This window comes from Macrobrachium rosenbergii, chromosome 19 (assembly GCF_040412425.1).
Source record: "Macrobrachium rosenbergii isolate ZJJX-2024 chromosome 19, ASM4041242v1, whole genome shotgun sequence".
Lineage (NCBI taxonomy): Eukaryota > Metazoa > Arthropoda > Malacostraca > Decapoda > Palaemonidae > Macrobrachium > Macrobrachium rosenbergii.
Window position 1 is genome coordinate 32,484,157 of NC_089759.1, and position 27,500 is coordinate 32,511,656.

A 27,500-nucleotide genomic window follows, 5' to 3' on the forward strand; every position below is an offset into this window, starting at 1 on the left:
GGAATTGACACATTAGTCTCCAGCTCGGCAAAGTCAGTTTCCTCAACATTTACTGCTCTGAGTATCTCCTCAAAATACTCTTTAAAGTTCTGATCGGTGGGAACACTACTATCAAAGTCTCGTGTGTGTGTGTGTATTTCACCCTTCCAGTTTATTGCTTGCCATATTTGGGCCTTACCTGTAAACTGCAATAGCCTTTCCCATTTGTCTACAGATATATCGAAATTCCATAGATATGGATATGGATGTGTGTGAAGAGTTAAAATACCTTTATAAAAGAATGACCTTGCGGGAAATGTAACCCGGCCAGAGCATTGTCCGTCTTTTCATTTTTTCTAACCGGTCATGTTTACCATTGAAGGATACATTGGGAGCCTACACGCACATCCATAGATCTTATATAAATAAATATCCACACAGTAGTACATCGACGTTAAAATAGTTGCCTGGAACCCAATACGATCACACAACTGCGCATTACTATAACTAAGACGGGAGGCTCAGCCTTCCGGAAGCGTCCTAGCTAAACAGTGAATGAAAACGCCATTTCTTTCATGTTGATAACTTAAAAAGGGAGGTATCCATTAGGCCATGAAGTTGCCATTTGTATTTTGCAGAGTGGCCTTCAAATAAAGGGGTTGGCCATTAGAACCAACAACGGATGAGACTTAAAGAATAAAGCACGAATTGAAAGAGGGATCAATACCGAGCGTTGCTTCTATGCATAGTGAACACAGGAGTCATACTGAATAAAGAAAGCACTTCGCGTTATGTCTGAATGTGGCCTTAGCACTTTTCTGGTTGTCTTTTCTCATGAAACTTTTCGGCAACTGTCCTGTTGAGCTGACGGAAAGAGTCGTCCACCTCTCAGGAGGCACTGTCAGGAGGAAGGCCTTTACTTCCTGTTCTCAGAATTTCCTAATACTCAGTCAGTAAATTTGTTTATTTTTTCGAAGACTTGATAGTTATCAAGTCTTCGATAGCTATAGAAGTCGTTTGCTAAATTGTATGTGCGTACGTGAGAAAGTGATAAATTAATTGTATCTCTTCAACAGGCACTTAAAATAGTTGTTATTGTTCAGTATGAAAAGTAAGTTACCCTTTATAAAATTCCATAATAAAGTCCCGGTGTATTCCGAATATGAAAGCTGAACACTAGAGCAAGACAAGTCGAGATAGTACGCCGTAGGGAGCTGATGGAAATTAAAACGCAGACAGCAGTGCAATTGATGGAAGAAGAGAATGTGCAAGGGACATATCATGCCATTTACTGCATGTCAGACAAAGGAACAACGTTGCTGGCAAAGGCAGGATCTAACTGCAGGTCTGTTAAGTATTTCATTTTGGGCGAGAACGTAAAAGCAGGAAAAATCCATGATTTTTTTTTTTTTTTTTTTTTTTTTCCCTTGTCTAGATGAAGGCATTATGACAACGTCGTATTTCACATTGCTGTTTCCAGTCCATGGATTTTGTCAACGGGAAAGAAGCAAGGGACATAAAATGCGGCTTGAATGGAACGGAAAATATCATGAGTTCCATGAATGCTCACTGCACAAAAGAGGCATGCAGGATGAGAGTTGCCTCCGGTTTGCAAATTGCAGGAGTGGTTATTAAAGTGCAGCAGACTTTTTTTTTTTACAGCTTTTGTGATCAGTTTTTTTTTTATTTAGTCTTTTCCATGAGAATAACAATTCAAATGGCGTGGCCATTAAATTACTGTTAGATTATTTTTTTACAGTTTTTTCGATCACTTTTCTTTCAGATTGCTCTTTTGCTTATTAATAATAATCCAGTTGCATCTGTTCTGGAAATCAGATAGTACCGTTCAACACATAGGAAATTTAATGGCACTTGAATGAAATCGCCTTAGTTTGTCAACGTATTAAAACTTTGACCGTCATAAACTGTCAGAAATATTACGTTCGTCGAAATAATATGTCAAAGTGGTAGTATCTGTCAAAATAAGTTGGTTCTTGAGTAACCAACGAGAAAACGGTTCTAGCGAAGTAAATGAAGAGGAAACCACCTACCAAGAAAAGTTGCCGGTTCATCTTCATAAATTCGTATAAGAAGCTATGCAAAAAAAAAAAAAAAAAAATAGAAATAATTTTCTATAGAAGGTTTCTGACGAGTATATAAAAAACATTGTTCATTGAATTTCAGTGTAAATTTGCAAAATGATTATCAAAGGCATTGCATTTAAAAACAAAATCATCATGTCGCAAGGTTCACACACATGAAGTTTAATCCAACATACATACATATAAAGTATCATCATACTGGGGGAAGAAAAATCATTAAGAAGTTCAATTTGGGCTTTGAATTTACCCGTGATCTTGAAAAACACATCGAGGTAAAAACACTTTGGAAAGTGATCACCGGGATCCAAATATGAGAATACCAAGCTTATCAAAATCACAGTAAATAAAATGTTGACTTTCAGATGTGCCCCTGACATTAGACTACCTACCAAGTGTTGTATGAATATGAAAATGAATGAAAAAATTATTCAGTATTTTACTAATTCCTGTTTTTGTTCATATTTGATATGATACTGGTAATAGCAATAGCGATATAATACCTACAAATGATAATTATACCTATATATTTCGTCACATCATGAATTATAATATTTTTTACTAACTGCTGTGGTTCATATAAATGGCCTAATAATTATCAGTCCAGAGGGAAAGAGACACATATCTTTGCCGTTAGTTAGATATGGTTTATAATATTAGTTTTCGAAGACTTTTCATTATGCACCTTACAAAGGGTACCAGAAATATTTTTCAAACGAGTAAAATATTTTCAGACATTTATTTGAAAGTGTCGCTGGAATTACTGATAACTCCTGAGTTGAAGTGTAAATGTGGAAGAAGAAGGAAGTTGAGGAGGAGGGGGAGGAGGAAAAATGTGGTATAAAAAATAATAAAATCTTTTCAGAAACGATCCGGGTAAAGGATCCCCCATTGCCTCCACCGAGGAGAGGGTTTCTAGTTGGAGACAAGCAAAAAATGCGCCGAAGTTTCTTCATCGCAGTCATGTTTTCTGTACAGCGTATAATCAAGGCCACCGAAAATAGATCTATGTTTCGATGGTCGCGGTATAAAGCTGTATGTGCCGTGGCCTATGAATCTTTAACCACGGCCCGGTGGTAGCCTGTCCTATATCGTTGCCAGATGCACGATTATGGCTAAGTTTAACCTTAAGTAAAATAAAAACTGCTGAGGCTAGAGGGCTGCAATTTTTTATGTTCGATGATTGGAGGGTGGATGATCAATATACCAATTTGCAGCCCTATAGCCTCAGTAGTTTTTAAGATCTGAGGGCGGACAGAAAAAGTGCGGACAGAAAAAGTGCGGACGGACAGACAAAGCTGGCACAATAGTTTTCTTTAGCAGAAAATTAAAAAGGGTATAAAGCATTTGGTGTTTACTTAAGATCAATCTCGAATGATTTTACTTTGAAATATTCGAATTTTGAATTTTGAAACCTTTTATTAGACTTGAATAGCAAAATTAAACAAATAATAATATAATCAATATTACGGAGGATACTTTGATGGAAGTGTGATGTTCAGTTAAATGCTTTCCTCCAAATTGCACGTAAAATTCTAGTAATTAATCGACGAATGATACTCTCCCAGTTAGCCGTAATTTTTTCCTTTTAATACACATGTAATTCATGGAATAAAAAAAAATACGATAAATCTTTAAATCATTCGGACAGAGATATCAATATTTCCTTCTTTTTTTTCGGATACCCATCTTTACATCTGTCCTTTGAACAGGCCATGGAGTATATTTTCAGTTGCTCAGGGATATTTTATCTATTTCAAAAATTATAAATGAAATTAAAGTAAAATTAGTGTGAAGGTGTGCGAACTATAAATATTAATTTTCGAGAATAAAATGTAAAGATCGTGTGGAACTCTTGATCTATACTTGAAAGAACGTCATTTCTAATGTAAAGCACATAACCATATGAACTTTTTTGCATATGTTTTAATAGTCACATTGAGATTTTCCTTCCTTTTCAAACGAAAATATCAAGAAGTAGTATGTATGCGATAATGGAAAAAACTACGAAAGTGAACTTTTCCATGTAATTTTCGTAACATTTTTATTTTTCAAATATCGGTAATTTTATAAATACTTTGCAGTAATCAATGGCCGGGTCATGACACTAATTTAAAATAAGAAAAGATATGCATTCGGACGTTTCATTCTGGAAAGTTCGCTTATTGTATTAAAAGAAACTTCGATAAAATTTTATGTTTCTCTTCCAGAGAAGATCATAAACTGTGATTTACGGACCGTTCCTCATAATCTCTTTTATAGGGCCATGAAACCAGCTTTCTTCATAACAATTCTGATTTCTTTTCATATTAGTGCCCTTGTCTCAAAAACTAAGATTATGGACGGCAGCGTTTCCCAACTGTGAGCGACTGCATGAATTTCCATGTCAGTGCATAGAAACTTCAAGAAGACATTGGTATGTTTTTTTTTTTTTTTTTTTATGGGAGGCACGGATGAGAGGATATGTTAATTGCGTTTATTCTCGTGAGGAAAAAAGTCAGTAGTCCTGTATAAAACACGTGAAAGTATATGACTAACGAATGTAAAATCCTTACCCAAAGAAGCAATACGCTCCCATCTGTATGGAGATAATGCCGCCACTGCACCTCGCGTGGTTTGCGGTAGGCGATACTAAAGGTTGTTTGCGTCTTTGATTATACTTCTTAGTGTGAATGGAGGACTTTCTCCCACCCTTAGACCCTAGTACTTCATCTCTCTTATTTTCAGGGTCTCTTTACCTTGCTGTTCAACCACTACAACTCCCTCATAAGTGCTGAATGGCCGAAAGTATCCCGGTGCTTGGATTGTCAGCCGAGATCTCATGAAATCAATCAAAATACGACTAAGAAATAGCCACTCACTTATTTTGAAATTTGAGTCTTTTCTTTTCAAACAGTTTACTGTTTGGATAGGATGTGTTATACAAGACTCTTAAGTGTATCCTTTTCTTCTGCACGTGAACTATTTTTCCCTGCCAGCGCTTTAGTAATTTCTCCCGTGAAAGCTCTCAAATAAGTAAAATAATCTTAATTTTCAGAATAACAAGCAAATTAAATGAGGATACATATTGAAATAGTCTCTGAATGAGCAACTTTCCTCATTGCTAGGTTCACAATGGAGAAGATAAAATCTTTGTTCGTTAAGTAAAAAGCAGAACCTATTTTCTAGCCTCTGCGAATTCGGTTCCATTCCTACAGAGGCGTAATGGGATGGTAAAAAATAATCTCATTACAGAGAGGAAAAAACGAAGGGTGAATCAAATAAGAGAGGTATTCCAGTAATTGCAATCCTCCTTCCTTCAAAGAGGGTGAATACCTTGTTCACATAGACCTTTACATTCTTTAAAGGATTAAGCAGTTTTTCTTCAGTATGAAATTAATTTGGTAGAATGTGTAAATGACGGGCCTCGCTTACAAAGAAAGGTCGTTTTATGAAGTTTTAAAATAGTCACATAGATGAAAGAAAATTACGGTATTCCATACAGATTTTCCTCTTTCCATATAAACACTTTTTATTTCCCCTTTGAATGTGTATACTAGTAAAAACTGTCAGTGAAATATGTTAGGTGTCTCTAGAATTTAAATTTTAAACAAGCAGAACTGTTTTGCATTTGTCCTTGAGGTTTTCAAAGTATGATTTCGTTCCTTTCAACAGCGACCTTACAACCAGACGTGTTAAACGTTAGCCACGCACTAACAATGACGATTGTGCCCTCAAACGACAAGTTTTAATTAATAAAAAAATCTGATTGACTTACCTCATCAGGTAGGTCGAAAGCGTTCTTTAAATATCGATGAATAGATAACGATAATTCGTTTTCACTTAAGTCAAAATCTCACAAACCCATGGCGCGGGTGAAAGATGCCTTTTAATGTCAGCACCGGAATATTCAGTCCATAATTAATGATGCCTCACCTAAGGAACCATTGGAAGTGAGAAGCTAATCCAAATATTAAATGAATAAATGCTAAATTCCATAATCAGATCGGCAATGAACAATAATTAATATCAGTAAATCACTATAATTATAGGTTTACTCAGGGCAATTGCATTACTTATCAACTATACACAAGCCGAATGAGTCGCTTCTGTACGCATAGACATCTTTATAAAAATGCTTTGCCAATGACAAGTCAGTCGATTTCAGCTCTAATACATTTTTCATGAGTCCAGTTGTTATGATTTGTGTTCATTGAATAGTATATGGACTATTTCATTAACAATAATAACAATAGTGTGTGTGTGTGTGTGTGTTTGTGTTGTGCGTATGCTGTGGGGTGGGTTGTATTTAAGCCAAAAGAATTCCTTTCTGTTTTCATTAGTTTACTAGTAGATGTCCTTTGCCAAATCAGCTGTTATTTCAAAAAATGCATACATATTTGGACAAGCGAAAGAAAAAAATATTTATTTTAGTTTGTGTATACCCGTTGAGATCACATGATAGTGGCGTAATTGCATATTTTCTCTCTCTCTCTCTCTCTCTCTCTCTCTCTCTCTCTCTCTCTCTCTCTCTCTCTCTCTCTCTCTCTCCTCTTTGTGAGCTTTGTTGTACATGAAAAAGATTTGAGATTCCAGAAAATCTCTGGGAGTATACGCAACTTGCCCAAATGATTTTAGTGTTCCTCTTTCAAGAAACTTCAGTTACTGGTGTCCACTTGTTTGTTTCCATCTTACCAGATCTTTTGCTTTTCCCCTTTAAGCATTCTTTATGAAGTCATCCTTTGGAAATGGAGTTGGGAGGGTTTTATTTTTATTTCCTTATTTCCTTTTTTCGATCTTATCGCTACGAAGCCCACTATGTTCACCTGATCCCCACGAGAGCTGATAGTTAGCTCAGTGGTCTGGTTGAACTATCTTAATAAAAATAATAATCAGCTGAGCGTGAAAAAGGAAGGACGCTTTAGATACGAGTTCTTACTACTCTCCGTTTTTGTAAATGTTTAGCTTAACTGTCACTGAGGCGCGTAGAATTTTTGGTTATCCTTAAGAAATGTCTACAGTATATCACAAACGATCTCTCTCTCTCTCTCTCGATGTTTATCCTTAGGAAATGTCTACAATATTATCACAAACGATCTCTCTCTCTCTCTCTCTCTCTCTCTCTCTCTCTCTCTCTCTCTCTCTCTCTCTCTTCTTATTTGAAAAAATATTAAATCTGCCTTGGTTTGGCCAAAAATGAATGAGATCCCACAAAAAAATCTTTTGTTATGAAATAATTCATGATTCATGACACACCTTTTCTGTTTAGTCATACATTGGTTTTTGCATTGAAATACCGACGACGCAATTTCAAATAATGGCGTAGCAAGAGCAATTCCACAATGAAGCATTAGGTAACAATGAGATTGAAATGACAAAAGATTAGGTTATCTTGCGCCATTTCCACCCGTATTTTATCTACTTCTTAATAAAACTAAAAATCTGAATTTCATATATAAAATTTTGTAAAGTTTTAAATACAATCTTAGAATAACGAAACGGTTTTTTTTATTCCGAAGAATAAAACGCTCGGTGAAAAGAAAGGAAAAAATGTTCCGGGTTCCTTCATATGAGTAAAATCCTGGAACATTTTGTGAAGACGTTGTTTACTCACGAAAAATCTGGGACAGAGATCTTTTATGGCTGTTTATGGCTTCCGTTGTCTCCTTATCTCGACGGTATGGGGTCTTGTGATGTACTTTATCTCAGACGAATACCAAGGCCTGGTTTTCCCTATTTGAATCACTAGAGCTAAAGAAGTAGTAGTAGTAGTTGTAGTAGTAGTAGTAGTAACAGTAGAAAAACTAAAATTAGAAAGGTTGCCGAAATGCTTAATGATGCTGTACTAGCATGAAATTTACTTACAGTCTGGTAACTATCTCCTTTAACTTCTACCATCTGTCTTGTCAACATTTTACCCTTTCCATTTCCTCCAGAAAAGTCTTCAGAAAAACGAACTTAGTATCTCTTGAAAGATGTAAAAGATTCAGCTAAATCTTCCTTATATGTGGTTATAGATTAGAGGAAAAACACATCGCAAAAAGATTTGAACTGTAATCCAAACTTCACTGAGTGATAAATATACAGTACCACGCTACCGGAAGAAACTCCTTTGCCATTTAGGGCGACTACCAGCTGTCAGCCCAAGGGTACGTCCACATTACAATAAAGCAAGCATCTTATCGCATATGTATCACAAGCAGTTGGAAAACAAGTCAACTACCTTAAGTGCAGAACGAACGTTTTGCAAATGCTGGATTATTTTATGAAGCACTGGCTATAGCTACCAAGAAGTCGTCAACGTTTATTCAAACTGTTTTAAAGTGTGTGTGTGTGATTTTAATCTTACTGGTAAAATACATGAAAATGCCAAGAAACTGGAAGATCATTTGAGTCTCCTCCTGATTATGTGCAAATCATTAGGATTAAAGGATTAAAGTGATTGTGTGTCAGTCTGTTTGTCGGGTTGTCTGTCTGTCTGACTGTCTATATCCCTTCATCAACATTACTAAAGGCTTTATTGGAAACAACCAATCGCTTCTAATCAGAACCCTTCCCTCTATTTTTCACATCAGAATCCGTATCAGTTTTCAATATCGCTCAGCAATACATTTTCGAAAACAATGCTTATTGGTGATCAATAGAAAATACGTTGCAAAACAACTAATAAGTGTTCATGGACTTTTTCTGGAATTATAAACCAGCTGCTTTTATGACCTTATTCTTTCTTGTGGAGATGTATTTATGTATGTATGTATGTATGTATACATATGTATCTCTATGTATGCATGTGTGCATCTTATCTGTTAGAGAGCTATAATGAAATACCCAGGGATTCAAACGTTTTTCAAGACTTGCAAGATCAATGGATAATTTTTTAAGAAACAGGTTGTTTTGTGTAAGGGAGAAGAGATATTAAAAATTGGTTATTGTTCCTGGATTATTCCGATGTTCGATCTCTCTCTCTCTCTCTCTCTCTCTCTCTCTCTCTCTCTCTCTCTCTCTCTCTCTCTCTCTCTGACATTTAGTCCCGAACGAACCTTTTCGTTATTTCAAATGCTTATTCAGCTGTTAGGTACAAGTTACAGATATTTTTTTGTGTCAGTGATAATGAAATTTTACACCTGTGTACTCTGGTAGGTCAGTAATAAAAAAAAAAAAGAGAAAATCTTTAGAAAGAGAATAACCTCAATCCAACACCGCTGTCTCCTCCTCCATTTTAAAATTCAATCTCTCGATTGGAATGGAATAAAAGGAAAGAGATGGTAGAGACGTGACAAGGATTTCAGACTTTACCTCAAGGAGCAGGACTCAAATGATAAAGATTTGAGGTTCAAGGAATTCGATTAGCTCAACGTTGTCTCTGAAAATTGGGAGACTCTGCAAGACTTCAACATTTTGGCTGGATTTTACAGATAAAACAAGCATTTGCTTCCTATGATTTTCTATGTACTATTGTTAATTTTCAGAGGAATATTCTCAAATGAAGGGAGAGTAGTGTATGCTTTTATTTATTTATTTTTTTTAATGAACCCACACGGTTAATTTGTTAGTATATTCTATCAAGAGCGAGTTTCCCTTGTGACACATGGGCGTAGAAGTGGGATGCAATTGGATTCAGTAATTCTGGTATATTTCATTTCTCTCTTTCAGTTTCTTTCTTTCAGGTTTCTCTCTCTCTCTCTCTCTCTCTCTCTCTCTCTCTCTCTCTCTCTCTCTCTCTCTCTCTCTCTCTCTCTATGGTCGTCGCATCCAAAAATTGTAAGGGAATCGCCATTTTAATATCGAGTCGATTTCGACAAATTCGTTGGATACGTCCATCATTACAAGAAGTCAATGTGGTTAAAACAAACTTGCATATATATATATATATATATATATATATATATATATATATATATATATATATATATATATATGTGTGTGTGTGTGTGTGTGTGTGTGTGTCTGAATAGTATGTAGGTGTTTTCATGCAAGCGTTGTTTGGCATCCAACATTGTAGTTTTAGTAAGTCATGGTGTGTTGATTCTGAAGTTACAAATCCTGTGTAAAATATACCGTATGGGTATCTTGATTTGATGACCATTTGGATCTGCCGTGCAGTTCACCCACCTCTCGTTACAACCACTTAATTATAAATTGTGGTCATTCAATAACATTTTTTATCAAATGACTTTTGCCTAGTTACATAACATTTCTTACTATCGAAAAACGTGTGAGTATATTTTGACTATTTATACATTGTCAAAGACTTTTGTGCTCAAAATTATATTTTGTAATAATTGCATTTTTTATGGCGTTTAATTGTTTGCAAATATAGTTGGTTGTGTGAATAACTTTCATTGATGATTTTGCTCACAACTGCTTATGTTAGGAGTGAGTAAATTATTCTTACTAACAAATTTTATGGGAATATTAACAAGCCGTATCTAGAAGTCTTTTACCCCCGTGCAATGAATCATTCCACCTCCCTGTCAAATAAAATCTGAAGAAAAATTATTACCTTTAAAGAACTATTTTTCATTTTTTGTTCTTCGTTTCTTCACGGTTTAAAGTGAAGAACACATTTTATAATTAAGTGAATGTTTGGGTCACCAGGGACTCATTATTATGCTGGCCACTGTTTGCTTGGTTACGAAACTCGTCATTATCCCTCTTAAATAAACACACAGGCTCTGCCAGTGGCTTTTGTTTTTAAGGGTATAAAAACGGCTACTTATGTAATGCATAGATAAAGACATGGCTGCATTGGGTAAACAGAAGTAATCACAAACACACAGGTGCTTGCATATATGTGGTTGTTCATGCTTGTGTGTTGCGTATATATTTAACATTTGGAAGTATCAGTTTTATGTTATGGCGGATGAAAATAATTACTATTATTACGAACTAAAATATTCACTGAATAACTGTTGTACGTATACTTCCGACGACGTTACCAGAGTAAAATTTTGCTTTTGTTTCATATAACTCGAGTTAATATGGTTATTGCATCTGCTGTTGTAAGATATTAAACTAAAAATAAATCCTAATGTATTTCATCATACATTCATAATATAACGACTACTCATAAAGTCCATCCTAGAACACATAAATTAAGCTCCAGGAATGAGGCACTTTAATAGGTTGTGAGGTCCCGATCTGTCGCCGACACCCGCGTTCCATCCTCGCTTCAAAACAAAGTCTACATGACGCACCGAGTACTCTCAGTAAACACAGATCCAGCGCTCCTGATTCAAACGATCTTTTACGCATTTTTCAGAAGATACTGTATGTCCTTGTAAGAGCTGCAATTACTATTGTACGTAAGGAATTGCAAGCTTTCCAACAATATATATTAGAAAATCTCGTCCTAAATTGTATATAGAATTGCTAACCTTTCTTCAGGTGTGAGAAAACACATCTGATGTATATAGACGTCCCTCTGTTTATCCCTAATGTTAAATGCTGCTTTTACACTCGCAAGAGTTCTTGACTTGTCAGAGATTTTGTGTCAATAAATCAGAATACACATTGAAACTGCCTCTCACTGGCCGTCTCGTTATAAGGTCAGACAAGGGCATAAAGATAATGCTGACTGCCAGAAAGAAATTGAAGAGGAAACATTAAAAGTGGTTTAATTACTGATAAAAATCTGTAATAACTGTTGTACAATGTTTTAAGTGGAAGTGCCTAATAAAAACTGTGTATCAAAACCATACCCACTTCACATGCTTCGAACAGTCATCTTTAAATAGCGAAAAACATTACATAGATATCTTCTATGAGTATCCATTTCGATGAAAAGTATTATTATTTGAACAGAAAATAGCAACAAACACACCCTTGTCACTATTAATCTCAGCAACCTCGAAAACTATGGATCAGGCACTGATATCTGTCGTTTCGGTTATTTTTACATGTCACCCTCTTCCCAGTCTCTCTCTCCCCCCAAATGGGCTCAACTTGGGAGTGTCATTATTCATCTCGGTGATCTCGAAAACTGTGGATTAGACACTAATATCTGTCATTTTCTGTAATTTTTACATTTCACCCCCTTCCCACAACTCTCCTTGGTGCTAGTGTTCTTTCCCAGATGATAAGTCATATGTGTACCAGGTTTGGTTGAAATTGTACAGTGCATTTCAGAGTGCATGTGGACCACACACACACATACATACATACATACATACATATATCCATATATATATATATATATATATATATATATATATATATATATATATATATATATATATATATATATATATATATATATATATATATATATATATATATATATATATATATATATATATATATATATATATATATATATATATATATATATATATATTAACAATTTTCCTGATTTACGTACCTTATGGTATGCCTTATACTTACGACATTTTTTAGACTGAACTGGCTTGTGAAGGGAGAATATGAAATACATTGTAACATTTCGGAGCAATGCTACACAGAGACGCGGCGGTCAGTGAAGCAGCTATGAGTACTTATTATTCAACTAATTCATCTTCCTTTCATAGTGAACAATAATGCATGACGCGGAATTTCTTTCTCATACGAAAAAAATTATATATAATTTTGAGCCCAACCTCGTTAGTGGATGGCATTTTGACGAGGCTGAGATACTGCATTGCTTTGTTATGCTAATATCTTCTGTTGGTTCTAATGCGAGTTTTCGGGTCTCTCTCTCTCTCTCTCTCTCTCTCTCTCTCTCTCTCTCTCTCTCTCTCTCTCTCTCTCTCTCTCTCTCTCACACACACATGACAAGGAAAATTCCTTTAGCTAGTGCAGTGAGAGAAATAAATAGCAGCATTCATTATATAAACGAAAGCGTGAACGTTTATCCCAACACTTATCCAAAATATAATTAGCATTAGCAGAGGTATGATTGAATTGGAAAGTGAAAGAAATATATATTCAGAGAAACAAAGTAAACTTCAAAGGATTGCTGCTTAGGCATGGGAGAAATCTCCGAGGCTACCAATATTATTTAGGATAATATGATAATTTTTTTGTTGAAATTAAAAACTCAAGACTATGCAGTAATTTTCGATAACGCGCAAAATGATTATGGAAAGACTAGAATTTGTGGCCATTAGAGAGAGTCTGTCTGAAGTAGAGTTAGGCACCGTAGTTGATGAACTCGTGATTCACCAAATATTGTTTGATTCGCCGTGACATCTGACTCAGACAAAGAATGAAAGAATTTGTGAATAAAGCGATCGACGACAATAAGGCAGAATCCAACATCAATCTTTATTGCAGAAACAGAAGACTTCGCTGCCATATTATATATGCAAAGGATATCTTAATTAATAAAAACCCATGATAGTGGATATAGAATTTTTATTGTAGTTGAAAGGGAAATTGATAAAATAAAGATATTAGGTCTACTACGAACATGTCACCCTCGGCAAAAATTAAGTCAAGGAATAAATACTGAATTAAATTATATGTCTAAGAAAACAAAGTTTAAACATGAATAAAGAATAAGAAATATCATAGTGAGAACTAGCTTTTATAGAAGAAAACTAACAATGAGATGTAGCAAGTAAATTTGGTCTAAATTTTTGAGAGAACGGTGCACAAGCCAAATGGTTGTTATAAATGTTAAAACCGATAATGATGCACTATGTCAGAACAAGCCAGTCAAATATATACAAAGACCGAAATGTTTATAAGTTAACTGGTGATAAAATAGCTAATGTATAAATGAACAAATGCATAAGAAGAGTCACGCACATATAGGTAACCTATAGGAATCTGCAGATGGCTCGACTGTAGAACAGTCATGTGTATGGTAGCTATCAAGACCGTCACAATTTCAGTAACCGTGTATATAATGCAACATGTTATACTTTTTAGTTTTCTTTACGAGAAAGCTATTGTGCCGGCTTTGTCCGTCCGCACTGCCCGTCCTCAGATCTTAAAAACTACTGAGGCTAGAGGGCTGCAAATTGATATGTTGATCATCCATAGTTAGCCATAATCGTGCGTCTGGCAACGATGTAGGAAGGCCACCACCGGGCAGTGGTTAAAGTTTCATGGGCTGCGGCTCATACAGCATCATACCGAGACCACCGAAAGATAGATCTATTTTCAGTGGCCTTGATTATACGCTGTACAGAAAACTCGATCGCGCCGAAGAAACTTCCGGGGATTTTTTTACTTGTTTTCATAAATCCTCATACTGAAGTAGCAACTATCTCAGCTTTCCTTTCTCTTGGTATCAAACATTGAATCTACTCATCAAAGTAATAGAGGAAGTAAATCCTTAGTACTCAACACCCTTATAATAATTTCCATCTTATTTCAGTTAAGAATATGAAATAATATAATATGCTAAAAAATAATCAATTTCATATTCTTGATTGAAATAGGATGCAAATGACTATAATTTTTAAATAAACGTTATGTCATTCTCCAGCAAACTGACAGCAGTTAAGCATCATGACCTCACAACGTCTGAGGTATTGCTGATTTTATATTGAAAACAACCACCCAGAGTTCTCTCTCGCTCCACCACGTTCTTTCATTACATCTAGCAATGTTATAAAGTATAATTGGTAAAGCTCATATTATAATTACGTTAATGCCATATACAGGCATCCATTTCTCAGACAACTTGAGTCAGCAGGACCCCATTGGTATAAGTGACCAAGAGTCAGTGTTTTTATTGACCTCTTTGTAAGACGGAAGAAACTGTATTCATAATTATTTAAGTAATTTGATAGATTATGGAACATGTATGAGTCCACCAGACTTCTTGATATAGCTTTTCCCTCGTCCCTGCCAATGCCTTTTTTAGGCTATTTTTGACAATGTATTTATTTACTTATTTATTTTTTTGGTTTTATTTATTTTTTTTTTGTAACAGAAACACATTTAGGACCATTTCTCTCTCAGGCATGAAAAATCTCCTTATACCTTTTATTAATGAACTTCCTCAGTCCATATATTTTCATTTTATGTCTTTTTAATGATTATTCTTTCGGCCAAAACCATCCTTTTTATTTTCAAGCCATAGTGTCATTAATACGCATGGTCGAAGAGCTTTCACTTTATCTCGGGTACGTTTTCCTAAACTCTATAAAACGCACATAAAGAGAGAGAGAGAGAGTACCTAATGAATGGTTTTACCCGGGTAAGAGACAATGGGTATTATGTAAATGTTTCCTAATCTCTTCTATCCTTACCGGGAATCGAACTGAGGATTAATCCCGAATGAGCCATGAACAGTGCAGCCTACCCAGTAGAGAGAGGGAGAGAGAGAGAGAAACATGGCAAAATGTAGTTTGTGTGCAGAGAGTTTTTGTCTTTTTTTTTATTTCATTCGCAGTTTTAAATGAACACTATCAAGGGGCCAAGCGTGATATACGAACGGTTTGTATTTCTCCCTAGTTGATTTAATTAAAACAGAAAGGTGTCATATGCTGAAGTTGGTTTCATTATATTCAACAATTAAACCTCTCTGCATGGTGTCTCGTATCATAGTCCGAAATTGTTTTTCGTCCAATCATATTTTGTAATATTGTGTTACTGTATGTATGCACGTACATATATATATATATATATATATATATATATATATATATATATATATATATATATATATATATATATATATATATATATATTTATATATATATATATGTGTGTGTGTGTGTGTTGTGTGTGTATATATATATATATATATATATATATATATATATATATATATATATATATATATATATATATATATATATATATATATATATATATATATATATATATATATATAACATTCATATTTATTATCTCTACCAGAATTTAATCTGAGTAAAAACAAATAACTTTCGTTAATACCACTGTACGAAGGAAACAGAATGAATTGTTGAAAGCTTAATCTACCTGACCAATTGCCTATTTGTGCATCAATTTTGTTTTACATGCACTCATTTATCACGATATTAGTTCTATGTGTTCAAAGCCATATGCATTAATGATCTCCATATTTTCCTCTTCCGTCAGGTTTATATTTTGTAAAATGCTGCCAGATGTTTTTATACCCTTTATGGTCACGAGTCCTTATGAATGGATAGGAGCGAGCGCAAGGTTACTGAAATTTACAACAAATCTTGAGAAGGAGCGCCATCGGTTATAGGTAAGTGAACCGTTTATATGTGTATAAAGTTACAATCATATATTCATCACAGCAAACCTGAAAGGAATTGCAATGTGAATGCCATCAAGGTTGTACAAAATAACTATCTGTGATAAATGAAATGACCCTTAAATATTTAAGTGTCTTAAAGAGATATTGCAATGAAGGAAAAATCAAGTTTCTAATATAAGGATGTCATTAATGAAGCTTCTTCCCCCTTTTATCGAAGGAGAAATTTTCAGTCAAGATTAATGTAAACTCTCCTGTAAGATATACTGGCTACACGAAGCACCAGTGTAATATATAGTACGGAAACGAATTTATTCATAGACTCATTTTTCCGTGTTACTTTTGTTATTGAAGGACAACTCTTAGATGTTGTTATTGAAGGACAACTCTTAGATGCAAAATGAAAATTAAGAGAACATACTAAGCACCATTGACTAAAATTAAGTGATTCAGTAGTAATTTTACTAAACAAATTCTAGCCAAGTAGTTGAGGACTGATACTCGCATGTGCTAACAAATGAAATTGCAGATCTTTATTTATACGTAAATAAATGAGAATGTCAGACTGAAATATTACATTAGGCTCGTTGCTTATACTTATAGTAAATATTATTGTCTTATATTTTTGTCTGGTATGATTTACAATATACAGATACTGATTTTTCACTTACAATTATGCAGTACTGAACGCCTTACCAACTGGTAATCCGTCGTTTAAATATTATTGTTTAAGTGATAATTTCAACTATCATTGTGTGTTGCCTAATAACTGCACCCTTGACGAATTCACACGATTCCTTTCACAATCAGTGATATGTTAAAGAACCACATTACGAAAATATATGATACCAAGTTGACTAGCCTTCCCTCTGGTCAAGTTTTCTTAACTATTGGAACCTTCATCCGATGTTATTATGGAAGAGAGGAAACTGTCAAATACCAGAAGAAATATGAGTCAAGTAAGGCTGGTTGGAAAGCGTTCCATAAAGGGACAGGAAATGCGGAGCCTGGGCGTCTAAGTTTTGTGGACTGGAAGTAAAGCGCATGGAATGCTAATTTCTGGGATCTCTCTCTCTCTCTCTCTCTCTCTCTCTCTCTCTCTCTCTCTCTCTCTCTCTCTCTCTCTCTCTCTCTCTCTCTCTCAGAAGAAGAAGAAGTAAAATTCGCATAGCTCGAGGCACTGAGATAAGCAAGTAGCGTCATTTGTCATATAAGAGAATATGTCAAAACTTATATATTAACTAATAAAAAATAACTAGAATTACTTTAGATATAATTGAGTTCTAAAGTGAAAGAAATATATAATTACACAACAAAGGTAAAGTCCAGAGAAATGCTGCCAAAGGATCTGAACAGTCCTGGAACCTGCCATCATTATCTGTGAATAATCGTTTAGTAATAATTAAAAACTATATTTTCAGCAGTAAATCTCGATAGAACGCGAAGTGCCTATCAAAAGAGTAGAATTTGTAATCATTAGATGCAGTATGTCATGAGTAAAGTTAGGTAACGTACTCGATGAATTCATGAATCACCGAAGATTGTTCGGTTCGCCTTGAATCTGAATCAGACCAAGAATGGTGTATTTTGAATAAATCGATCTGAGTCGCTATGCCTGAAGATATTATCTAAAACGAATTTTAAAATGCAGAACCAGGAAACATCTTCGATGTTATAGATCAAAGGATATCTAATTGGTCAAAATCCGTAATAGCGGATATAGAATTTTGACTGCCATTGGAATGGAGAAAGATATAAATAGAATATTAAGTTTACTACGTCAACTATGTCAGCCGAACGCAAAAAAATCAGATAATGGAATGAGTACGGAATTATATTGTATCATATGTCAAAGAAATAAAAGATTAAGCATGAAAAATGAGAGATATGATAAGGAATATCCTGATAACCAACATGTTTTCCTGAAAGAAAACCAATAACAAGGTAGATAAACTATATCTGAGAACAGTGTGTAAGTATATTATATATTCGATAAAGCTATAAAAAAACGAAAATAACGCAGAAATAAAAGAAAACAAAATCAAGTAAATGCGAATAAGGACAGAACTGTATATAAAATAACAAATGAAGAAAATATCTGCTACTGCACATCGTACGGATTAGTTAAACTTATTTATTACAAAATTTTAAAGAATAAACGTTATTTTATTTTTACAATGCTTTGCTTTTCATTTACTCGTCATTGTGGTTACTCATATACATATCTTACCCTTTGGTAAGAAACAAATATCCACACATTTCAGCCTCTGTCGATCATTATTTATTCAAAAGAGGAAAAAAATTATAAATGTAAAAATTATAAATTTGGAAACGAAATGCCTAGAGAAAATATAAGAATTTCCTTTATCATAAATGTTTTAGGTAACTTATGTAAAAAATATATGTATAAGAATATACTCAAATTTAGTCAGTTTGATAGGGAAGTTCTCTAAAAAAAAAATTTTGAATAATAGGCAAGAATCAAAATTGAAAAGTCTTAGTCGATTTGATGGTGATTTTAGAAGGTTCTTGAGGAATAATGCTGACGTGGAAGGAAATATGAATGGAAGTGGAAGGAGAGAGAGAGAGAAGGGGGGGAGGGGGGCGAATAAGAAGTGAACCAATGGAATTATCCAAAACCCAGAACAAACCAGCCTGTTACGTCTTGGAATAACTATTGGTTGTCCTTATGATGACATTAGTTCTATAAATGCTAAGGATTGGAATAGTATGAACTTCCAGCAATTTTGGGCACCAAAAACTACAAACTGTTATTGGTGAAGTGAGGTGACTTAAATTTCTTCAGATAGTTCTCCGAACATATATTCCTAACTGAAAGCTGGTGGTTTCTTCGAAATAACAAAGCTGAAAATAGCATGTTCATATTATTGTTCTAGATGTTATACATCAGATATTAATTTTGGTCTCACAGTATTAGGGATTGCAGGTAAAGCCGAATATCTCCCATTCAGAATTGATTGCTCTGCGATTGACTTAATATACGTTTATTATGTACAACACTTGAGTAATGCGTCGTTCTCAGTATATCAAAGTATGATACGAGAGGTTAGAGAGTGAGGCTTTACATTTAAGCGTACTTGACGAATCCATTCCGTCTCGTTAATGATGATTTAAGCCATTTAGTGGCAGGGATTCAAGCCCTCCTTTGCAGCTCTCTATGTGGGTTCGGTAACTGTACATCTCGCATCTCAGATCTTTTCCTTTGAAATTTTTGTCTCTCGCAATCGTTTGAAGTCCTCAGATGGATTCAGAAACGGTTTAGAGTGGTCTTGTTGCTCAAATTATTAAATACGCTTCTCGAAAATACACTTTTGTTTCCCTTAGACTCTTATAAGAAAACGTTTTGAAGAAGAATTGCTACAGAAATATCTCACAGAGTCAACTACGACTTTTATTACGGATATCAGAAAAAAAACTACCCATACATATTTTCAAGTTATTGGGTATTTTCAAGTTACGGATCTTTCCTAGACAGTGACCCCCAAGGGTTTTAACCCCGTATGTGTCCACCCTTGCGGCGTCTTTAGTGCGAGGCCGTTGAGGATGACTGCAAAAACATAAGCAAAAGACGGTAAATATCATAAAGATAATGGCCCCCGAGAAATATTAGTCCTAGATAACGACCCCGAACTTTGCTGGGGGTCACTATCTAGGAAAGATCCCACGTTTCTATCTTTCCTCTCTGATTCCAGTAAAACAGTTTCATTAAACTCCACCTCGCAGGATTGGCCAAATAGCTAAAATGAAATGTTTGGAGATATAAAAGTATTAATTTTCTTTTTGGTTTGATGCTGACAGAAGGAGTATTTCATTATGTGGCGGTAATACTCATAAACAATACATGTATCTTGTCTATTTGAATTTTTCTATAATCGTACCTGCAACAGTACTACTGTTGCAGGTAATCATCAGATATATATGAGTTTGCGTGTGTGTTTGTGCATGTGAGTGAGTGCGTGTGCCTTTCTGTGTTAGTGTGTAAGCTTTGTTAACAAAGTTAAGGCTACCGCGGAGGTTGCATATAGGCTTGACGTATCTTATTCCATCGTCTTCCTCTCTCGAATCTATCTCAGCCAAGGTTAATCCTCTTACGAAGTAATTACAGGGGTGTTAGTAGGAACGGTTCAATTCACGTGAAATAGGATTACCAGGTGCAACACCAAAACACATTTCATGAAGTTTTAGTAGATTTTGGTTGAACCTCAGTAAAAGTGCGTTTATTTAATTTTCCTTTGTTATTATTGGATTAAGTCAGACGAAAAAACGATTTATCCCATTTTCAAATGACCACGACGTTGAAATCAATGTCTTTTGTCATATATCCTGTAACTCTCCTAACGCCAAGCCTCATTATTGTATGTATATATATCTAATGAATAAAAAACAACAATTCTTCAAATATTTATAAACTTATTCAAGGTCAAACATTGTCACTTTAAATCTAGCTGCAGTAATACTTTTAATGCAGTTCATATTGCAAAAAAAAAAAAAAAAAAAATTAAAAGTAAAAAAGTTTAATTTAAATTTTTCTCAAGGAACTTGTAATCAAGATGTCTGTATATAAATGAGAACTGCATGGATGTAAAATTTAGACTTTAAATGAGAATAACAAGACCTTCATTGATACATAGAAATAACTCTCGGATTCTAGATTAGAAATTATGTATATGACCTATGGGCAATAAGACGGAGATGAGATGCAATACAATGTAAGACTTTTTTTTTCTCTTTTTTTTTTTAGGAGAAGTGGGGTGCAGCAACGGTAAATATCGGCATCCAATACCGTTGGAACTTCTACCTTGCTGGCTTCTGCAGATGCCCTTGAACTGCATCCTCTGGTGGATGGTAAACAGAACGAGCTTCCACCTGTCACGATTAGCATCAGTGACATCGATTGAGGATATTTATCATCTGCTTCAAAAACTCAACCTCTGGTCGGGAATCCAGTAGACAATGAAGAGTCATTCTCATTGGCATTTTTCATACGCTGGCTATTATAAATCTTATAAATGGACTGAGAAGGTACACATAAAGTTTGGCATTGAATAGTACTGTCCAAATGGCAGTGGGAAACATCAGTACCAAAGAGTCAACTGTACCTGTGAGCATGTAAGTATGAATTTTTAAAATTATATGTTACATTCACGTTTTCCTCTTAAGAGCTTGAATAATATATATATATATATATATATATATATATATATATATATATATATATATATATATATATATATATATATATATATATATATCTTAAAGTAACAGTAGCGTTTAATGTCTCTCTAGTTCTGACAGCAAAGCCAGTAGTTGGGCAATTAATTTCAATACACACACACACATATATATATAGGTAGATAGATTGATAAGCAGTGACTACGTTTTAAGAAGTTGAATATTTGTGCACACTTACGTACATGCATTATTTAATTTCAACTGCTTTTAAGTATGTTTATATAAGTGAATATATCCTTATGCGCTTCTAATTCCTTCTCTTGGAAGCTAATTGCATTCAGTCCTTGATGAGGAGGGATAAATCATAAGAAATACACAAGCTAATTGCAATAAAAATGGTTTTGTGTAACTAGATTTTTCTAGGAAATTATAGTAATAACCGAATAATGAATCTATCGAGTAGACCCCTTTATTCTATCACAACTTCCCGACCTAACATGACTTAGATACTTTAGCTCTCTTTACGTTTCTGCTCACGAGCCTACAGTAAATGTGCATACTTCATTCCCTTCGTGTCATAAAAGTTCGTTTTAGTGACCATTCCTCGACAGTTTCTTGGACGGTTAAAAAACTGCATTCTTTAAAAACCTAACAAACTGTGATTAGAACATGCAAAACGGGATCTCTCTCTCTCTCTCTCTCTCTCTCTCTCTCTCTCTCTCTCTCTCTCTCTCTCTCTCTCAATTTAATTTCACATTTTTTAAAGCACGTTTTGTGGAGGTATCTCTGAGATAAATGATCAAATTAAAGAAGTCCGATTTCCCGTTCAGTAACAGTAATTGTCAGTTACTTTTCCTATTAAAAAAAATATTGACGACTTTTGAATAAATAGTTTAACTGAGTACCTGGCGCTATTCAGTAACCTTTTCTAACATACAAAGATTGAGGTGAACAGATTTTTAGTTCCGTAGAGGACTCTCAATTAATATAAAAACTGGTTCCTTGCTCGTTACAGTAAGTGTCTGGCATTCGTCGTCGTCTCACAAATCCATTTTACTTTGTCATCCAGTTTTACTGATCGGGAGACCAGCGCTGGTGAACGTGTCGCAAAGGACTATTTAATCTCGAGGTATGTAATATGTTCATTTACGTATTGTTTGATTTTCTTCTACCATTTAATAGAAGCTATTGTTTAGAATTTATTCCACAAGTGAGCGCCAGTTACAATAGTAAAGACCAATGTATTGAAATGTTCGTGATTTGAAGGATAATTTTACTGCCATTTATCTTAATTTTATACGGTATATATATATATATATATATATATATATATATATATATATATATATATATATATATATATATATATATATATATATATATATATATGTCACTGAGTACGAGAACCAGGTAACATCAGTTGAGGCCCTTGTGTAGTATATATGTGTCGTCCCCAGTTAATCATTAATTAAAGCATTAAGAGTCAGATATGACCTGTAAGGCGTCCCAGTAGGTGCAGGAACTCTTAAGAGTATGTGTGATGAAATAGATGGATGATTAACTGCTAGTCTAAAGTATTGTTGCTACTATAGATATAAAGCCCTTTGTTGGCCGAGTCGGTTGAGCTTCAGACTGTCACTCGATGGGCCGGAGTTCAATTCCCGCGGCCGGCTGATGAAGAGTTAGAGGAATTTATTTCTGGTGATAGAAATTCATTTCTCGCTATAATGTGGTTCGGATTCCACAATAAGCTGTAGGTCCCGTTGCTAAGTAACCAATTGGTTTTTAGCCACGTAAAATAAGTCTAATCCTTCGGGCCAGCCCTAGGAGAGCTGTTAATCAGCTCAGTGGTCTGGTAAAACTAAGGTATACTTTTTTTTTACTATAGATATACGAGCAACTTTTTAAATTTAAAATTGCAACAGATCTTTAGGTTTTCTCTCACTAAAGAATTCACACTAATATAAGTGACCAGAATTCATATGCAATGCATGTATGAATGCATATATATATATATATATATATATATATATATATATATATATATATATATATATATATATATATATATATACATATGTGTGTTTTGTAATAGCTACAGTGCCGTCGTTACTTCTCGAATTTTTCACAAGTTTTGTATAAGCCTAAAATCCAAACAATTCTTCCATTTCGACCTGAGACTTTGTAGTGACAGGCGTATCGAAAAAGTGTGAAGAATTAAAGAGGTTAAGACGGCACTGTAGTAACTACACTAATATACGGATTCGGTGGAAAAGTACTTTATATACTATATATATATATATATATATATATGTATATATATATATATATATATATATATATATATATATATATATATATATATATATATATATATATATATATATATATATATATATATATATATATAGGATAATCTGCTCAGGCATTTATTTTTTATAAACTCGCGTGTCAAGAACTCTTAAATATATATTACCAACATGGGAGAAGCGCGAAAATTCTTCCATTAGCAACATTTTCGGGAAATATCCGAGTTGGCTAAACTTCCCACCAGAATAAATAGACCACACGTCAATGGAAGTAAACTTCCTTCCAGGCACACGCTTCCAGGAGAAACTTTTCATAGCCAAAGATACACAACTTTCCTCTCCCCTCATGGAAATTTATTTCCTCCTCCAGAGAAGGATGGTATGACAATATTGTCATTATTTTTATGACTGTTATTTAAATGGGTGATGATTCGTATGCAATAAGGCTAAAAGGTAGTCGTGTAGCTACGTGTATATGTATATATATATATATATATATATATATATATATATATATATATATATATATATATATATATATATATATATATATATATATATATATATATATATATATATATATATATATATATATATATATATATATATATATATATACTGTGTATATATATTAGGGACGTATCGGATATCCGCATCTGTGGATTATCCGCATTTTTTACAAATCCGCATCCGCATCCACGTTGACAATTTCTTAACATCCGCATTAGCATTGCAAGCAACATCCGCATCCTCAGTTTGAGAATGCGGATATCACCCCCCACCCAGTGTTCAATAGTTCATACTTATAAATTGTAGCTAAAAGTAGTTTTTTTTTTTTTTTTTTTTTTTGCTAAATTTGGCTTTTTCGTTTTATTATACGGAATACATGATACACAATTACACATTTCACAGGTTATTCTGTATAGGTAGCTCTGTTAAGGTATATTTGTTTTATAGGATATTTGTTTTAAAGCATATTTAAGTAATTTCATGTCATATACAGCAGTTCTGATCATAAAGGCAGAGTACTGCGTTTTCCAGGAAACTCTCTCTCTCTCTCTCTCTCTCTCTCTCTCTCTCTCTCTCTCTCTCTCAATGAGCATGAAAAACCTTGTGCAAGACAATTAAACGTTCGTGTATCGCTGTTACTGTTTGTACGTGTCCTGGTAACATCATTTTGAATTATGTGGCTGAAAGTCATCCTTAACAATTAAATATATCTAAATTATTTAGATTTATACAATTTCCGCATCCGCGAGGGTATGGTCATCAAATATCCGCATCCGCAAATTTAAAAGATTGATATCCGCATCTGCAAGTGTGTGGTCATCAAATATCCTCATCCGCAAATTTAAAAATTGATAGCCGCATCCGCAAATCCCATTTTCAGACATCCGATACATCTCATATATATATATATATATATATATATATATATATATATATATATATATATATATATATATATATATATATATATATATATATATATATATATATATATATATATATATATATATATATATATATATATATATATGTCTTTTACTGTACTACAACAGTATAATATGAAGAGGAAAAGACCCATAAAATATTATGAACGTTTCAGTCATATATTTCGAGCACTTCCTTCTGTGCCCCTGTTCACTGGTAAAATATGGACAGATGACAGATACAAGGGTATATATGCAAGACAATTGCAGGTGTGGCAGTAAGTCTCTTTGGCATGCAGGTGGCCATTGACCCAGGAAGGATGGAAATTAAGGTGTTCCCTTGTGACTTTTGGCTTCGTTAGCTCCCGTCTGGTGATGCGTCTGGTGGTCGTGTTTTCTGAAACACCTTCTTAAGAAGAGGCCTGAGGGTTAACCCGTCGATGTCACCCGATTTCCAGTGTCCTCCTAACAAGTTCATCTGTTGGTTTGATTGATGATGGCAGATTCCAGCATCTTCCTTTTGCATGGACAACTACTTTTGAAAACCAGCTGTGCCCCACTCCAGTTTACGGTATGGGCTTTATCCCTAATATATAGGAAAATCCCCATACTCTCTGAAGCATATCGGACTGATCTTTTGTGCTCTGTTATTCTTTGCGAGATGGACCTACCCTTCTTGTATATATACCCTTGTATCTATCATCTGTCCATGTTTTGCCACTGAACAGGGCCACAGAAGGAAGTGCTCGAAATATATGGCTGAAACGTTCATACAGTGATTTATAGGACTTTTTATTTTCATAAATATATGTACACACATTATATATAAATATACAGAGAGATTCGTTTATGTGATATGCTTGACTGATACTTTCAGAGTAAATCATTAATTGATTGATTTTTCCGGAAGTCTACAAGCGGCAAAGCTAAATTGCCGGTCATTCATTGTTTACCAGAACTTAGGGTCTGGTGCAAGCGGCGCTGAGTTATAAAGGTCGTGTAAGTAGGTGAATGAACGTCTTGCTTAAAGTTGGGAAGAAAATCTTTCTTTATTTAAGAACGCTAGACATTGAATTTAATGATTTATCAATATGATTGTATGATGATGATGATAATAATAATAATAATAATATTAATAATAATAATAATAATAATAATAATAACAACAACAATAACAATAATGCCCAGAATCACCGTTATCATCATCATAGCAAGAGGCTGAAGAAAATGTGAAATTCATTTAATATAGTTGTATAGTTATTATGTCAGTACAGTTTTAAAACATATTTTTGCAATACAAAACCTCAATAATAATAATAATATAATAATAATAATAATCCTATGTCCAACTCTGACAAAATTCACTCTATCAATACCTCTCAAAAAATAGCCGCAATATATATCATCTTTAAGTGTTACATCACACATTAAAGGGAACCTCTACTATAGAGAAATAATATAATAAGGAAGGATAACTTTCTCTTACCCGATACCGCCAACTTTCAAAAAGGACTGATTATGTTTGGTCGAGATTTATTAGCGGGCTTTGTGGGGGTTAACTCCTTCACAAAGAGTAAATCAAAGGTGGAGTAAATTTCCCAGTGAAGTTTGTGAAGGTGTGAACGACTACAGAAATAAAGAAATACAGAGACATTTATTAAGATGGTTCTCATATCGGTATAAGTGTAATTGCACCGTCCTCGAACTAGTGGGACGTATACCAAAATAAAAGTATTTATTTCCCGTGACATATGAACAAAATCCGTCAAAATACTTCAAGTAGGAATATGCTTATTTTGAGAATTCTTTCCGGCGTAAGTCTTTGTACCGTGAAAATTATATAAAAAAAAAAATTGATGTGCACATTTTCATTGTAATTTTTTTTTAAATATTAACATTTCTTTTTACAATGATGGTTTTAAGCTGACATGTTTCTTTGTTTAAATAGAAGGGTTCTGAGGTATATCTGGAAAATGTACAACTAATATTGAACGTTATTATTATTATTATTATTATTATTATTATTATTATTATTATTATTATTATTATTGCTCCTTAAGTGTACGCTTTCATGGAAAATTGAAAAGAATAGTTAAAAGTACAAAATATTTAGTAAACCTTAATAAAAGAATTAAGAACAAATACACATTTGAATGAATATAATTAAAGAGTATAAAGTAAAAACTATGTATTACTGATAAAAATCAAGAGCAAAGCGAAAAAAATGAAAACAGTATTTAAATGTACTTCTGAGCCAAGGAACTCATGCTCAAACTAGTACGTACCCGGAAATCCCCATTGTACCTAACAAAGCCTGGGAAACGGACCTCTAATCGTGGAGCTTAAA

General features: G+C 34.0%; 2 long non-coding RNA genes across 3 annotated transcripts in view; both read left to right on the forward strand.

Annotated features, from left to right (window-relative positions):
* Positions 1-16,211, forward strand: part of LOC136848804 (uncharacterized) — a 154,812-nt gene extending 138,601 nt beyond the window's left edge. For both annotated transcript variants that reach the window (XR_010856146.1, XR_010856145.1), the window contains exon 5: positions 16,077-16,211. This is a non-coding gene — a long non-coding RNA (uncharacterized lncRNA). The remainder of the gene's footprint in view (positions 1-16,076) is intronic.
* A 4,281-nt stretch (positions 16,212-20,492) lies between these two features.
* LOC136848497 (uncharacterized) overlaps positions 20,493-27,500 on the forward strand; it is a 166,324-nt gene continuing 159,316 nt past the window's right edge. The window contains exons 1-2 of the long non-coding RNA XR_010856034.1: positions 20,493-21,348; positions 22,427-22,540. This is a non-coding gene — a long non-coding RNA (uncharacterized lncRNA). The remainder of the gene's footprint in view (positions 21,349-22,426; positions 22,541-27,500) is intronic.